Below are 18,157 nucleotides of genomic sequence, written 5' to 3'. Positions count from 1 at the left end.
TTAAGATTGAGAGTAATGCGGAGAGAGAGAGAGAGAGAGTGAATGAGTGCTGGAGAGAATGAGTGTGTGTGTGAGAGAGAGTTAGAGTGACAGTGGGAGTGAGTGTGAGAGTGAGGCAAAGTGAATTTTTATGAAAAAGTTGAAATGATGGAGTGTGATTGAGAGTTAGAGACTGGGAGAGGGAGAGAGAGAAATTGTGGGAGTGAGAGAAAGTGAGGAAGAGTGAGAGAGTGAAATTGTTAGTAAGAGATATTGAATGAGAATGAATGTGAGTGAGAAAGACAAAGACAATGAGAGTGTTAGAGAGAGAGAGAGAGAGAGAGAGAGAGAGAGAGAGAGAGAATGAGCAAACAAGGGTTCAAACAGTGAAAGGAAGCGTTGACCATCATCTGCCACCAAACTGGGATTGCAGCCATATGGAAAGAGCAGTGGTGAGTGAGACCTGGGACCAGCGCTCGCCAGCTGTGTTATTGATCCTGTTCCTTGAGTGCGGGATACTGACACCACTTACTGAAACTCACCTTCGGAGTGCTGCACTGTCGGAGGTGCCATCTTTCAGAGTGGGCATTGCACACGGGTTCCCATCTGCCCTCTCAGGTATATGTAAAAGATCCTATGGCATTATTTTGAAGAAGAGCAGGGGGGTTTTCTCCAGTGTCCTGGCCAATATTTATCCAGCAACCAACCTCACAAAAAAGCATTAGCTGGTCATTATCACATTGCTGAGTGTGGGATCTTGCTGTGTGCAAATTGACTGCCTTGTTTCCTACATTACAGCAGTGACTATATTTTGATAAGTATTTCTTCGGTTGCAAAGTTCTTTGGGATACCCTGAGGCTGTGAAAGGCACTATCAAAATGCCTCTAGTTTAACCTTCTCTCAATCACATGCTAGTTCCTGCTATTAATTTACAGGGAGTGATTGTTCTGTAACCTACTTTTCAATAATAGACCTTGTGCATTCATGCTGTCCTCTTCAGCTGTTATTAGACCATAAATAATACAAATGTTACATTCCGTCCTAGAATCACTGCTCTATGTTCCTGGCAGCACCACTCCCCTTGACATAATGTTCTTTAATATGAACCTCTCCAAGTTCATGCCAAGTTGTCACACTAGGGTGTCAGATCATGGCCAAGGACTGTATCTTTGACAAGAGTTTGCAGAATGAGAGTCAGAGCAAGAACCACTTTGTTTATGCAATGGACTCACACAGCTCTGATTAACTGACAGCTAGCTATCAGCCAGGAATTCCTGAGCACAGGCAAGAATGTAACCTGCACACAATGGAAACAAATATCAGAGGCTGGGAAGGGCTGTCACGCTATATTTGGAATTGAGTACTTCATGGAACTGGAATGCAAATCTGGTTGGCTATTTTGTGCGCCCTCTGTTCTCACTGTTAAATGCATTCAAGTACCATCTCTAAGGGAAGCCAGTGAGCGACACTGGGGCATCCTGTAGTCTCCAAGGCACCATGGCAACAGTTAGGAAGCTGAATGCGGCCCATGTCAACAATTTGCTCAGCAGTGACTTAAATGTGGTCAATGCTAAACTGGACAACGTGAACAAGAAGGTGGAGTGACTGCTGCTGGGACAGGAGACGCTCCTGAGGTACCTTGAAGAAAACTGATTTCCTTTGCACTTTTTGGAATGTCAACTTGGTGCTGTTTTGAACTGTGTTGTAATGTATTTTTTACAGAGTTGTATGAAAAAATATATTTTAGGGGGAAAAAAAAGAGCAGCTGTCCCAGAACTTGGGCAGCCTGGAGAAGGAGGTAGAGGTGCTAAAATCAGGGGGGAGGAGCCCAAGAGAAGAGGGAAATGGCTGCATCTGTAAGAGTCTCCATCTTGTCCAAAATATACAAACAAAAATGATCAGAGGATGGAATCCCTGGAGAGTGCACTAGCACAGGTGACTGAGCGGTTTGTGGAGCCCTGTCAGAAATCTAAGAACTCAGCTGGTCTCAGTGACTCACAGCAAGTGGACAGGACAGAGAGGAAACTGGAGCCAGCTGCTCAGAGGGTCAACAAGGTACAGAACTGATCAAGGGCTTGGGTGAAAACCAGGGAGCAGGTAATGGTATTCATTACAATGTGTGTGGCACAGCTCAGATCTGTTCCAACACATTCAACAGTCTCAGTAACTCAGGCTCCTGTTGGATGACGAAGGAACATTTAGCTCAAGAGGAAAAGTACAAGAAACAAAGGTGGAGAGATTTTCATCGTAGTCTTCAATGCAGAGATCCCAAATGGGTTTCTGTGTCACTACTCCAAAAGTACTTCATCGACTATAAAGCACGTTGGGACTGCCTGAGGTTGTGGTAGGTGCTATAGAAATGCAAGTAAATCTGCTTTTCTGTCTACGCTCAGATCTGCAAACTCGAGACAAATCCTGAGTCTGAGATGATCAGTCAGACATTGACTCATGCTTGAAACATAATTGGTTCAAAAAGACAAGCTGATCCTGGAACACGGCTACAAGTAACAGGCACTGATGTATCTGACTCTACTCCATCCACTTGCTTCCCTCACTCTCTGTACAACCCATCTAGCTGTGGGATTGAAGAATATTGTCACTTGCTGGAGAGCAGAGTGATGTCATGGAAGGGAGGCTTTCCCAATGTTCATAACATCTGCTATTAAAACTAAATGTCCGCAGTTTTAGTTGGAGGCTTTTACGGGTGCTGTAGATGTTGGGATACCACCACGACCATCAAGAACAAAATTGCATTTCAATAGCCCCTTTCATGACCCCAGGACACCCAAAAGCACTTTACAGCCAATGAAGTACTTCTGAAGTGCAGTGACTATTGTAAAGTAGGAAATGCAACAGCCAAACTGCACACAGCAAGATCCCACAAACAGCAATGTGATAATTTGATTTTTAGTGATATTCGTTAAGGATAAATATCAGCCAGAACACTGGGGAGAACCCCCCCCCCCCCGCTCTTCTTTGTAGTTTTGCCATGGGATTTTTCATGTCCACCTGAGAGGGCAGACAGGGCCTCAGTTTAATGTCATATTCAAAAGATGGCACCGCGACAGTGCAGCACTCCCTCAGTACTGCACTGCAGTGTCAGCCTGGATAATGCACTCAAATCTCTGGAGTGGAACCATTGATGTCTGTTTGGTGTCTGATTCAGGAAACTGCCAAGCCCATGGGTGATGGGACTGTACCTGTCAAAACAGTTAGCCTGTTCCGTTACAGTCACACATGGAAAAACAGGAGTTCAGTGAAATCATTTCTTCCGAGGAATTGAGATAGTTAAGACCATCGGACACATTAATCAGAGAGTTTAAATATTTTCCAAACAATAGGGATGTATGTGATTACACAGACACAGAATTTATGTGTTGCAACTTATTGTCTTAAAGATACTTCTTTAAAAATAATTCTTCTACCTAATTAGAAATATTTCTTTTCCAAAGTGCCAAATGAACTATTTTTAAGTTCATTCTTGGCATATGTGTAGGGTTGGCATTTATTGTCTATCCTTAATAGCGCCAAAATGGGATCTGAAGTGCCTGCTCGGCTATTTCAGAGAACAGTTGTTAACCACAGGGGCATGAGACTGGAGTCACATATGGGCCAGACCGGGGTACGGACAGCAGATTCCTTCCATAAATAACATCAGTGAACCAGTTGGGTTTTTAATGACAGGTTCATTGTCACTTTAACCTCTCAGATTCTCACACTGTTGTGGTGGGCTCAGACACACCGGCCTGGATTTTAAGAGCTCACCGCCGACCTTGACAGCGAGATTACATGCCAAAGAGCCGCCGCGATCTCCCATGTGGCAGCTCATATAAATAGTCGGGGTGGTCCGCCTCCCCAATCACAGAGGAGGCGGACTGTCCATCCCCAGCAATGGCGTCAGCTGCCTGTGCAAAGGCACTGGTGCCATTTCTAAAGGGTCAATTTAAAGCAGTATCCCCCCCAAAATTTATGAAATAAATTTCAAATACCCCTTTCCCAGCCCCTCAATAACAATTATATTAACTATTTGCCCTTCCCCCAAAATACTTGTTTTTTTCTTAATAATATACTTTATTCATAAAAATATGTAAAAAAATACATTACAAAACAGCAGCAAGTTGACATTCCAGAAAGTGCAAAGGAAATCAGTTTTCGTCAATACAGGAGTGAGTTGTCTCACAACCCTTCCATTCCATTTTACATGCCATGTACATTTTACAGCAAACCCATATTTGGTGTGGACAGCCCGCGGGGTTTCCCATGGGTCCAGCCCCTCAATTCACTATGGCAGGAGGACCTTACAGAGTGGTCTTTCCCCATTGAGCCTTTGCGACCACTGCCCCAAGCTTTAGTGCGTCCCTCAGCACGTAGACCTGGACCTTGGAATGTGCCAGTCTGCAACATCAGTCATGGACAACTCTTTGCACTGGAAGACCAGCAAGTTTCAGGCAGACCAAAGAACGCCTTTCACCAAATTGATAGTCCTCCAGCAGCAGTTGATGTTTATCTCAGTGTGCATCCCTGGGAACAGCCCGTAGAGCACAGACTCCTGTGGTACAGAGCTGCTTGGGATGAACCTCGACAAAAACCACTGCATCTCTTTCCACAATAATATAAAAGCAAAATACTGCGGATGCTGGAAATCTGAAACAAAAACAAGAAATGCTGGAATCATTCAGCAGGTCTGGCAGCATCTGTGGAAAGAGAAGCAGAGTTAACGTTTCGGGTCACTGACCCTTCTTTGGAACTGACAAGTATTAGAAAAGTCACAGATTATAAGCAAGTGAGGTGGGGGTGGGGCAAGAGATAACAAAGGAGAAGCTGCAGATTGGACCAGGCCACATAGCTGACCAAAAGGTCACGGAGCAAAGGCAAACAATATGTTAATGGTGTGTTGAAAGACAAAGCATTAGTACAGATTAGGTGTAAATACACTGATTATTGAACAGCAGCAAGTGCAAACCTGAAAAAAACCTGAAAAAAACAGTGGGTAAGCAAACTGAACAAACTAAGATAAAATGAAATAAATGCAAAAAAAAAGGATTGTAAAAAATGTAAAAAAGAATGTAAAAAAAGAAAAAAGGAAGAAAAACTAACTAAAAATGAAAGTAAAGTGGGGGGCTGTCATGCTCTGAAATTATTGAACTCAATGTTCAGTCCGGCAGGCTGTATTGTGCCTAATCGGTAGATGAGATGCTGTTCCTCGAGCTTGTGTTGATGTTCACTGGAACACTGCAGCAATCCCAGGACAGAGATGTGAGCATGAGAGCAGGGGGGAGTGTTGAAATGGCAAGCAACCGGAAGCTCAGGGTCCTGCTTGCGGACTGAGCGGAGATGTTCCGCAAAGCGGTCACCCAGTCTGCGCTTGGTCTCCCCAATGTAGAGGAGACCACACTGTGAGCAGCGAATACAGTATACTACATTGAAAGAAGTACAAGTAAATCGCTGCTTCACCTGAAAGGAGTGCTTGGGGCCTGGGATAGTGAGGAGAGAGGAGGTAAATGGGCAGGTATTACACCTCCTGCGATTGCAGGGGAAGGTGCCCTGGGACGGGGACGAGGTGGTGGGGGTAATGGAGGAGTGGACCAGGGTGTCGCGGAGGGAAGGATCCCTTCGGAATGCTGACAGGGGAAGGAAGGGGAAGATGCGACTGGTAGTGGCATCACGCTGGAGGTGGCGAAAATGGCGGAGGACGATCCTTTGGATATGGAGGCTGGTGGGATGAAAAGTGAGGACAAGGGGAACTCTGTCACAGTTCTGGGAGGGAGGGGAAGGGGTGAGGGTAGAGGTGCGGGGAATGGGTCGGACACGGTTGAGGGCCCTGTCAACCACAGTGGGGGGAAATCCTCGGTTGAGGAAAAAGGAGGTCATATCAGAAGCACCGTCATGGAAGGTAGCATCATCAGAGCAGATGCGTCGGAGACGGAGAAACTGGGAGAATGGAATGGAGTCCTTACAGGAGGTAGGGTGTGAAGAAGTGTAGTCGAGGTAGCTGTGGGAGTCGGTGGGCTTATAATGGATATTGGTAGACAACCTATCCCCAGAGATGGAGACAGAGAAGTCGAGGAAGGGAAGGGAAGTGTCAGAGATGGACCATATAAAGGTGAGAGAAGGGTGGAAATTGGAAGCAAAGTTGATAAAGTTTTCTAGTTCGGGGCGGGAGCAGGAAACGGCACCGATACAGTCATCAATGTACCGGAAAAAGAGTTGGGGGAGGGGGCCTGAGTAGGACTGGAACAAAGAATGCTCGACATATCCCACAAAAAGACAGGCATAACTAGGACCCATGCGGGTACCCATAGCGACACCTTTTACTTGAAGGAAGTGCGTGGAGTTGAAGGAGAAGTTGTTCAATGTGAGAACAAGTTCAGCCAGGCGGAGGAGGGTGGTGGTGGATGGGGACTGGTTGGGCCTCTGTTCCAGGAAGAAGCGGAGAGCCCTCAAACCATCCTGGTGGGGGATGGAGATGTAGAGCGATTGGACGTCCATAGTGAAGAGGAGGCGGTTGGGACCAGGAAACTGGAAATTGTCAAAATGACGTAGGGCTTCAGAAGAGTCACGGATGTAGGTGGGAAGAGACTGGACCAGCGGAGAAAAGATAGAGTCTAGATAGGAAGAAATAAGTTCAGTGGGGCAGGAGCAGGCTGACACAATGGGTCTGCCGGGACAGTCCCGTTTGTGGATTTTAGGAAGGAGGTAGAAGCGGGCTGTCCGGGGTTGTGGGACTATGAGGTTGGAAGCCTCTTGTAGTCAATATTAAGCAGTGAGATGGGCCGCCAATTTCTGATTTCTGCCCTCTCCCCCTTCCGCTTGTAGATGAGGGTGATGATGCCTTTCCGCATGGATTCTGACATGCTGCTGGGCAGAAGCACACTCTCGTATACTTCCAGCAGGTCTGGGCCGCCCCAGTCCCACAGGGCCGAATACAACTCAACTGGTAAGCCGTCACTTCTGGGAGATTTACTCGTCTCAAAGGACCTGGCAGCCTTTGTCAGTTCATCCAGAGTTAGCGGCTTATCCAGACTCTCCCGCATGCTGTCATCTAAGACCTCTGTGATAGATGACAGGAAGTACTGGGAGCCCGTGCTGTCCATGGGCTTCACGTCGTACAGCCCAGCATAAAAGGATTTACTAATCCTTAGTATGTCAGACTGCGAAGATGTTACCGAACCATCCTCTTCCTTCAGGCTGCTGATCACAGAGCTTTCTCTGTGTATCTTTTAGAAGAAGAAACACGAGCACGTCTCATCCTGCTCAATGGAGCGGACTCTGGACCGGAAGATGATCTTGGAGGCCTCCGTGGCAAAGAGTGAGGCCTGCTGGCTCTTCACCTCATGGAGATCCTCCTTAACCGTGACCCCCATCGACTGCAGCTGGAGGAGCTTTTGCATTCTTTTCTGGAGCTGGGACATTTCCCTCTGTCTCTCTCTCGCCCTCTGAACACCTAAAATTTGACCTCCCCGCCACCCGCCCCCCCTACAAAATGCACAAACTTTAAAGTTCACCCCTTCTCACCATCCCCTAAACCCATTACATTCATTTGACCCTGTTCATCCCACTCCTGCACTGGAAATCTTAACTCCTCCCCCCTCCCCACCAGTGTCACGCCGGCTTTCCCCGGACGGGGAATTGAAGGTGCAGGAATGCCGACAGCTGAGCCAGCGGCCTGGAAGATCTCAGGTAAGTTTATGGAAATTGATTCATGCCATTCATTTCCATATTGAAATGCAGTTCTCGTCGCCCAGCGGTGGGGGTGGGGGCTGTCACGGAGCCTCGCTGCTGCTGGGAGGTTCGGCCTGGGCCCTCCCTGCACCAGCCTCCATGGTGGACCACTGCTGGAACCATTTTCTGGCCTCTGCCCCCACCACTCCCCCCTCCCCCACCCCTGCCATGGAGCCCGATGTCTTGGGCTTGGTAAAATCCAGCCCACAGAGTCATACACACCTGCCCTAATATCTCCTTATGTGGCTCAGTGTCAAATTTTGTTTGATAACGTTCCTGTGAAGTATCTTGGAATGTTTTACTATGTTAAAGGGGCTAAATAAATACAAGTTTTTGTTCCTTAAGACAGACCCAGCAATTGACTTCATCAGTTGTCAAGAGGGCTTGTGGTTGCTCCTGGGTAGCTGCTGCACATATCCTGGTATATTCTGTACAGGTATAGTCTGGTGCAATTCACAGTGCAGCAACAGAGGCAGTGAGGCTGCACTCTACATCAGGCACACAGTCATCGAATCTTGCTGACTCTTTGCTAGAACAATCCAAACCTAATCTCACTGTCCTGCTCTCTCCCCATAGTCGTGTATCCTCCTCTGCTTCAAATAGCAATCCACTCTTCCCCTAAAGGATCCAATGGTCTCTGTCTCAATCATTCGCTGATGCAAAGCAATCCAACCTCAAACAAAACCACACTGTGTAAAGAAGTATCTTCTCCCCTGACTCTGCACTAGCTTTGTGATAACTGTAACTTCATGATCTCTTGCCATTGTCTCCCTGCCAGAGGAAATAATCTTTCCCTATTCAACCTATCAAAACCCTTCATCATTTAAAATCCTGACTAAATCTCCATTAAAATCAAGAAAAATCAGGCAGTTTATAAAACATGAACCAGGTTTTATGCTCTGGCTGCTAATTGAATGTTACCTCTGTCATGCTGACCCACACCTGCCAAGAATGAGACATATCAATTTTGTCATATGAACATTGATTTTAAACTGTTGCAGGAGTGAAGAAAGGACTTGTTAAAAAATCACCAGACATTTGGCTGGAATGACATTTGCATTCGAAGGTCTGTGACCTTTCATCGGAACTGGCAAAAGTTAGAAATGTAATAGGTTTTAAGCAAGTGAAGCGGGGGTGGGGGAAAAGAGAACAAAAGGGAAGGTGTGTGATAGGACAGAGGAGAGATTAACTGACAAGGAGGTTATGGGGAAAAAGCAAAGAGAGTGTGCTAATGGTGTGGTGAAAGACAAAGCATTAGTGCAGAGAGAGCGTTAATGACAGAATAATGAACAGCCCTAGCCAAAAGCACAAACATGAAAAACCCAGTTTTCATGTAAAGGCTGTAAAAAAAATGATAAAACAAAATAAAATAATAATAAAAAAGGGCCAGTCATGCTCTGAAATTGAAATTATCAACCTCAATGTTGAGTCTGGAAGACTGTAGCGTGCCTAGTCGGAAAATGAGGTGCTGTTCCTCGAGCTCGCGTTGATGTTCACTGGAACACTGCAGCAGTCCAAGGACAGAAATGTGGGCATGGGAGCAGGGGGAAGTGTTTGCTTGCCCTCATCGTCCACCCTCCCATGCCCCCCATTGCTGAGGCCTGTTGGACTGGCCCCAGCGACCCCGCCTCACTTACCTGGGTCCAGGTCTCCAGTGCTGGGTCTGCTCCCAGGCCTCCTGTAGTATCGTCAGTGGCCACCTCTCCTAGTGGTACTGCTAATACTACTGAGCTACAGGCCCTCTGATTGGCCAGCAGCTCTGGGAGGTGGAATTCCTGTCCTTCCAGGGACAATTTCCTGGTGCCGGCCACTTAAGTGCCGAAGAGCTGTAGAATCATACCAGAGGAGCTCTTTTGGCCCAGTGCCTGGAGCCTCGCCAGCACGACTAAATCCAGCCCTTTGTGTGTAGAAGTGTTTTCTAATTTCACTACTAAAAGGTCTGGTTCTAATTTGTAGACTATACCCACTAGCCGGCAACTCTCCAACCAGTGGGACTATTTCCTCTCAATCTACCCTCTCTGTTCCACTTAATAGCTTGAAAACTTCGACCAGGTCACCCCTTAACCTTCTAAATTCCTTGCAATCCTAATTAATGTAAGCTGTCTTCATAGCTTAACCCTTGGAGTCCAACTTTTTTTTATTTATTCACAAAATTTGTGCATCACTGGCCAGGCCAGCATTTATTGCCCATCCCTAATTGCCCTTGAGAAGGTGGTGGTGAGCCGCCATATTGAACTACTGTAGTCCATCTGGTATAGGTACATCAACAGTGCTGTTAGGAAGGAAGCTCCAGGATTTTGACCCAGCGACAGTGAAGGAATGGCGATATAGTTCCAAGTCAGGATTCAAGCAGGCTGCTTTGTCCTGGATGGTGCTGAGCTTTGAGTGTTGTTGGAGCAGCACCCATCCAGGCAAGTGGAGAGTATTCCATCCACCTTGTGGATGGTGGACAGGAATTAGGGAGTCCAGAGGTGAGTTACTGAAAACAGAATTCCCAGCCTCTTTTAGCTACTGTATTTATGTGGTTGGACAAGTTCAGTTTTCGGTCAATGGTAACCCCCAGGATGTTGATAGTGGGAGGTACAGCGATGGTAATGTTGTTGAATGCCAAAGGGAGATGGTTAGATTCTCTATTGTTGGAGATGGTCATTGCCAGGAACTTGTGGCGCAAATGTTACTTGCCACTTATCAGCCCAAGCCTGAATGTTGTCCAGGTCTTGCTGCATATGGGCACGGATTACTTCAGTATCTGAGGAGTTGTGAATGGAACTGAACATTGTGCAATCATCAGTGAACATCCCCACTTCTGACCTTATGATGAAGAAAAGGTCATTAATGAAGCTGCTGAAGATGTTTGTGCCTAGGACACGACCCTGAGGAACTCCTGCAGCAACGTCCTGGAGCTGAGATGATTGGTCTCCAACAACCACAACCATCTTCCTTTGCACTAGGTATGACTCCAACTAGTGGAGAGTTTTCCCCCTGACTCTCATTGACTCCAGTTTTGCTCAGGCTCCTTGATGCCACGCTCGGTCAAATGCTGCCTTGATGTCAAGGGCAGTCACTTTCACCTCACCTCTTGAGTTCAGCTCTTTTGTCCATGTTTTGACCAAGGCTGTAATGAGGTCAGGAGCTGAGTGGCCCTGGCGGAACCCAAACTCAGCATCGACGAGCAGATTATTGCTGAGTAAGTGTCGGTTGATGGTACTGTTGCCTACACCTTCCATCACTTTACTGATGTTTGGGCGGTAATCGGTTGGATTGGATTTGTCCTGCTTTTGAGCACAGGACAGACCTGGGCAATTTTCCACATTGTCAGGTAGATGCCAGTGTTGTAGCTGTACTGGAACAGCTTGGCTGGGGATGCGGATAGTTCTAGAGCACAAGTCTGCAGTACTATTGCCGGAATGTTGCAGTATCCAGTGCCTTCAGCAGTTTTTTGATATCTCATGGAGTGAATTGAACTGGCTGAAGAGTGGCATCTGTGATGCTGGGGACTTCAGGAGAATGCAGAGATGGTTCAACTCGGCACTTGGCAGATAATTGCAAATGCTTCAGCCTTGTCTTTCGTACTGATGTGCTGGGCTCACCCATCATTGAGGATGGGGATATTTGTGAAGCCTCCTCTTGTTAGTTGTTTAATTGTCCACCAACATTCACGACTGGATGTGGCAGGACTGCAAAGCTTAGATCTGATCCATTGGTTGTGGGCTCGCTTAGCCCTGTCTATTACATGCTGTTTCCACTGTTTAGCATACATGTAGTCTGTGTTGTAGCTTCACCAGGCTAACACTTCATACTGAGGTATGCCTGGTGCTGCTCCTGGCATGCCCTCCTGCACTCTTTATTGAACCAGGGTTAATCCCCTGGCTTGATGGTAATGGTAGAGTGGGGGATATGCCGGGCCATGAGGTTACAGACTGTGGTTGAGTACAATTCTGCTGCTGCTGATAGCCCACAGAACCTCATGGATGCCCAGTTTTCAGCTGCTAGATCTGTTCTGAATCGATCCCATTTAGCACAGTGGCACACAATACAATGGAGGCTCTCCTCAGTGTGAAGACTTTGTGTCCACAAGGATATTGTGGTGGTCACAGCTACCAATACTGTCCTAGACAGATGCATCTGTGACAGGTGGATTGGTGAGGATGAATCCAAGTAGATTTTTCCCTCTTTTTGGTTCCCTCACCACCCGCTGCAGACCCAGTCTAGCAGTCCTTTAGGACTCGGCCAGCTCGATCAGTAGTGGTGCTACTGAGCCACTCTTGGTGATGGACATTGTACTCTGCTTGGAGGGAATTCATTCTGTGCCCTTGCTACCCTCAGTGCTTCTTCCAAGTGGTGCTCAGCATGGAGGAGTACTGATTCATCAGTTGATGAGGTGGGGGTGAGGAAGGTAGATGGTAATCGGCAGGAGGTTTCCTTGCCCATGTTTTACCTGATGCCGTGAAACTTCATTGGGTCAAGAGTCAATGTTGAGGACTCCCAAGGCAACTCCCTCTTGACTGTATACCACTGTGTCGCCACCTCTGGTGGGTCTGACGTGCCGGTGGGACCAGACATACCCAGGATATTGATGGAGGAGTCTGGGGCATTGTCTTCAAGGTATGATTCCTGTTAGTATCCTTATTTCAGGCTGTTACTTGACTCGTCTGTGGGACAGTTCTCCCAATTTTGGCACAAGTTCCCAGATGTTGTTGAGGAGGATTTTGCAGGGTCAACCGGACAGAGTCATTAGTCTTTGTCATTTCCGGTGCCTGGGTCAATGCCAGTTGGTCTGTCCAGTTTTATTCTTAATTCAACTTTTCTGTAGTGGTTTGATACAACGAAATCATTTTAATAGATCTTTGCTGCTGTCCGTCCAAGGCCAAGACATCCTTCCTGAGGTGTGATGCTCAGCACTGCTCACAGGAACTCCAGGTGTGGTCTAAACAGGGCTTTGATTAGCTGAAGCATGACTTCTATCTGCTTGTATTCTTGTCCTCTAAATATAAAGGCCAGCATTCCATCAGTCTTTTTGATTATTTTCTGAACCTATTTCTAATGATCTATTATCTAGATCTCTAAGTCTCTTTCGACTAAGACTCCAGATTTTCACCATATAGAAACTATCCTGTTTTATCCTTTTAGGTCCAAAGTAGATGACCTCACATTTGCCTACATTGAAATCCATTTGCCACAGTTTGTGCATTCACTTAATCCATCAATATTGCGTTGCAATTTTATGCTTCCAACTACACTGCAAAGAATACGACCTATCTATCGGTCATTGGCAAATTTGGATATGTGGTTTTCTATGCCATGGTTTCAGTTATAGTTGAGGCCTCAGCACAGGTCATTATGGTCACCACTCGTCACATCCTGCCAATTTGAGTGCCTGTCCCTTATCCCTACTCTCTGTCTCCTGCCACTCAACCAATTCCCTAACCAGGTCAATAATTTGCCTTCAATTCCATTGGCTTCCACTTTAGCAAACAATCCCTTATAAGTGTCTTTATCAAATGCCTTCTTGAGCAGTACAGAAGGAGGCCATTTGACCCATTGAGACTGCTGGCTCTTTTGAAGAGTAATTCAGTTTGTCCCTCTCCCCTACCCTTACCCCATATCCCTGCAATCTTTTCTCCTTCAAGTATTTATCCATTTCCCTTTTGAAAGCTACTACTGGCTGTACCCACCACCCTACCAGGCAGAGCATTCCACTCCTTGTGTAAAAATGTTTGTCCTCATGTCACCTCTGGTTAAATAATCTCCATAGACATTCCCCTGTCCAATACTTTCGTCACCCCTTCCAAAAATTCAATCTGATTTGTCAGGCATGACCTACCCTTTACAAATCCATGTTGATTCTCTCTGATCAGCTGAAAATTTTCAATGTTTTCGGTCACCCTATCCTTAATTATAGACTCTAGAAATTCTCTGGTTTCCCTCTCTCACCTTTCTCAAATAGTAGAGTGACACGTGTAATTTTCTAATTTAAAGGAATGGTTCCTGAATCGCGAGAACTTTGGAAGATTCTAGTTAGGGCACCTGCAATGTTCTCAGCTGTTTCCTTTAAAACCCTGGGATGGAAATCATTTGGTCCCAGGGATTTGTCACTCTTTAGTGCTATTACCATATTCATTATGTTAATTCCCTGTCCCTGACCAATATTACTTTCTGTGGGATGTCTGGCATGCTGATCTATTCCTCTACTGTAAATACTGATGCAAAGTAATTATTCAACATGTCCACCACTTCCTTATTTTCAATGGCAATCTGTCCATTACAGTTTTCAAGGACCCGCATCGCTTTTGAAAAAAAAATTGTGTTGATGTTGCTATCCCCGGTAAGCTTCTTTTCATATTAAGTTTTTATATCGCTTATTACTGTCTGCTTTGTCATCTTTTGTTGCTCTTTGTAATTTCCTCATTCATCGGGTTCTGTGCTTGTTTTTTTGCATTTTTCTCATGCTTTTCATTTCAGTTTGAGGTTGTCCTTTACCTCTTAAGGGTATGACCTGGTTCTGTATCACATTAAATTATTTTTTGAACATCTCCTCCTTGAGAGGCAAACTAATAAAGCTCCTGATCTGAAGTGTGCTTTATGAATTTAACATACATACCCTCCTTATCTCCTTCCTGAGCTGTGGATTGAACTCTATCTATTTGCCTTTGTGTGGAGGATACATTTACTTCCACTCAGCCTTCACACAAAGGGCAGGTCTCAGGTTGCTCCTATCTATAGATCGGCACCTGTTACTAAAGCTGATTAGAGATTCCTACTCTTGATTTCCAGTGTCATTCAGAAAACAACAGGGTGTCATATTCATAACTGAAGTAATCATAGAGCCTGTATAAATAACCCCAAATCTTACATTTCGGACATTTCCTGTGGCTCAGCAGACACCAATGATCCTGTCCAGACTCTACAACAACCCATAGACTCTACTACAACCCACAGACTCTACTACAACCCACAGACTCTACTACAACCCACAGACTCTACTACAACCCACAGACTCTACTACAACCCACAGACTCTACTACAACCCACAGACTCTACTACAACCCACAGACTCTACTAAACAAAGGACTCTGCCCAACTATAGACTCTATCCCATAGACATAAGAACATAAGAAACAGCAGCTGGAGAAGGCCATTCGACCCCTCGAGCCTGCTCCACCATTGAGCAAGATCATGGCTGATCCTCTACCTCATCACCACCTTCCCAAAGTCTTCACTTCCCTGATTACACAAAAATCTATCAACCACCATCTTGAATATACTAACATCTGAACATCCACAGCTCTCCGGGTAGAGAATTCCAAAGATTCACAAGTCTTTGAGTGAAGAAATTTCTCCTCACTTTAGTCCAAAATGGTCGACCCCTTATTCTGAGACAGTGATCCCGTGTTCTAGATTTCCCAGCCAGGGGAAACATTTTCTCAGCATCAGAAACTGCAGGGGATGGGCACAATCGAAATGTGGAGCTTATTCAAGGAGCAGCTACTGCGTGTCCTCGATAAGTATGTACCTGTCAGGCAGGGAGGAAGTTGTCGAGCGAGGGAGCCGTGGTTTACTAAAGAAGTTGAAGCGCTCGTCAAAAGGAAGAAGGAGGCTTATGTTAGGATGAGACGTGAAGGCTCAGTTAGGGCGCTTGAGAGTTACAAGCTAGCCAGGAAGGATCTAAAGGAGAGCTAAGAAGAGCGAGGAGAGGACACGAGAAGTCATTGGCGGATAGGATCAGGGAAAACCCTAAGGCTTTCTATAGGTATATCAGGAATAAAAGAATGACTAGAGTTAGATTAGGGCCAATCAAGGATAGTAGTGGGAAGTTGTGTGTGGAATCAGAGGAGATAGGGGAAGCGTTAAATGAATATTTTCCGTCAGTATTAACAGTAGAGAAAGAAAATGTTGTCGAGGAGAATACTGAGATTCAGACTACTAGGCTAGATGGGATTGAGGTTCACAAGGAGGAGGTGTTAGCAATTTTGGAAAGTGTGAAAATAGATAAGTCCCCTGGGCCAGATGGGATTTATCCTAGGATTCTCCGGGAAGCTAGGGAGGAGATTGCAGAGCCTTTGTCCTTGATCTTTATGTCGTCATTGTCGACAGGAATAGTGCCGGAAGACTGGAGGATAGCAAATGTTGTCCCCTTGTTCAAGAAGGGGAGTGGAGACAGCCCTGGTAATTATAGACCTGTGAGCCTTACTTCGGTTGTGGGTAAAATGTTGGAAAAGGTTATAAGAGACAGGATTTATAATCATCTTGAAAAGAATAAGTTCATTAGCGATAGTCAGCACGGTTTTGTGAAGGGTAGGTCGTGCCTCACAAACCTTATTGAGTTTTTCGAGAAGGTGACCAAACAGGTGGATGAGGGTAAAGCCGTGGATGTGGTGTATATGGATTTCAGTAAGGCGTTTGGTAAGGTTCCCCACGGTAGGCTATTGCAGAAAATACGGAAGTATGGGGTTGAAGGTGATTTAGAGCTTTGGATCAGAAATTGGCTAGCTGAAAGAAGACAGAGGGTGGTAGTTGATGGCAAATGTTCATCCTGGAGTTTAGTTACTAGTGGTGTACCGCAAGGATCTGTTTTGGGGCCACTGCTGTTTGTCATTTTTATAAATGACCTGGAAGAGGGTGTAGAAGGGTGGGTTAGTAAATTTGCGGATGACACGAAGGTCGGTGGAGTTGTGGATAGTGCCGAAGGATGTTGTAGGGTACAGAGGGACATAGATAGGCTGCAGAGCTGGGCTGAGAGATGGCAAATGGAGTTTAATGCGGAAAAGTGTGAGGTGATTCACTTTGGAAGGAGTCACAGGAATGCAGAGTACTGGGCTAATGGGAAGATTCTTGGTAGTGTAGATGAACAGAGAGATCTTGGTGTCCAGGTACATAAATCCCTGAAAGTTGCTACCCAGGTTAATAGGGCTGTTAAGAAGGCATATGGTGTGTTAGCTTTTATTAGTAGGGGGATCGAGTTTCGGAGCCACGAGGTCATGCTGCAGCTGTACAAAACTCTGGTGAGGCCGCACCTGGAGTATTGCGTGCAGTTCTGGTCATCGCATTATAGGAAGGATGTGGAAGCTTTGGAAAGGGTGCAGAGGAGATTTACTAGGATGTTGCCTGGTATGGAGGGAAGGTCTTACGAGGAAAGGCTGAGGGACTTGAGGTTGTTTTCGTTGGAGAGAAGGAGGAGGAGAGGTGACTTAATAGAGACATATAAGATAATCAGAGGGTTAGATAGGGTGGATAGTGAGAGTCTTTTTCCTCGGATGGTGATGGCAAACACGAGGGGACATAGCATTAAGTTGAGGGGTGACAGATATAGGACAGATGTCAGAGGTAGTTTCTTTACTCAGAGAGTAGTAGGGGCGTGGAATGCCCTGCCTGCAACAGTAGTAGACTCTCAAACTTTAAGGGCATTTAAGTGGTCATTGGATAGACATATGGATGAAAATGGAATAGTGTAGGTCAGATGGTTTCACGGGTCGGCGCAACATCGAGGGCCGAAGGGCCTGTACTGCGCTGTAATGTTCTAATTCTAATTCTACCCTGTCAAGCCCCTTAAGAATTTCATATGTTTCAATTAGATCACCGCTAAATTCCAGGGAATAGAGCCTACTCAATTTCTTCCCATAGGACAATCCCCTCATCCCAGGAAGCAGTCGAGTGAACATTTGTTGCACTCCCTGTAGGGCAAGGATGTCCGTCCTTATGTAAGGAGACCAAAACGACATACAGTCCTCCAGGTGTGACCTCACCACTGCCCTGTATAATTGTAGTAAGGCTTCTTTACTCTTATACTCTAATCCCTTTCTAACAAAAGCCAACATATAATTTGGTTTCCCAATTGCTTGTTGTACCTTCACCATCCCACAGACCCATCCAATGAATAGACCCCATTCATCCCACAGATTCTGTCTACCCTACAGTTGCTGTCCATCCTACACACTCCATCCCATAAAACCCGTTCATCCCATTAGAATCCATCACATAACTCTCTCCAGCCTATTGGTCTTCCAATCCATCCACTTTCTGGATTGGGAACTGCAAACGTATCTCTGACCTATGACGATAATCAATGTTTTTTCTGATTCCTTATCTGTCTTGATATCCCACACTGATAAACTCCAACTGACCTAACTTTACAGATAGTATTACCTTCCAAACTCAGAGACTATCCTGTTACATGGTGTATATGGCTGTGTAAGCATCTATTTTGAACCTTGGCCGAAGACATCATATCCCAATTGTGACAAGATAATTAATCAGCTACTTGAAACAGAACTGCATCATTTATCAGGGGGTTTATTCTATATTTCCACATTCTAAACCCCCTCACACAGAGCTGGAGTATAAACCCCCCTCATTCAGAACTGGAGTATAAACCCCCCTCATTCACAACTGGAGTATAAACCCCCCTCACTCAGAGCTGGAGAATAAACTCCCCTCATTCAGAACTGGAGTAGAAACC

The sequence above is a fragment of the Heterodontus francisci genome, chromosome 16 (genome assembly GCF_036365525.1).
Source record: "Heterodontus francisci isolate sHetFra1 chromosome 16, sHetFra1.hap1, whole genome shotgun sequence".
Classification (NCBI taxonomy): Eukaryota; Metazoa; Chordata; class Chondrichthyes; order Heterodontiformes; family Heterodontidae; genus Heterodontus; species Heterodontus francisci.
Note: the sequence above shows the minus strand (reverse complement) of the source record.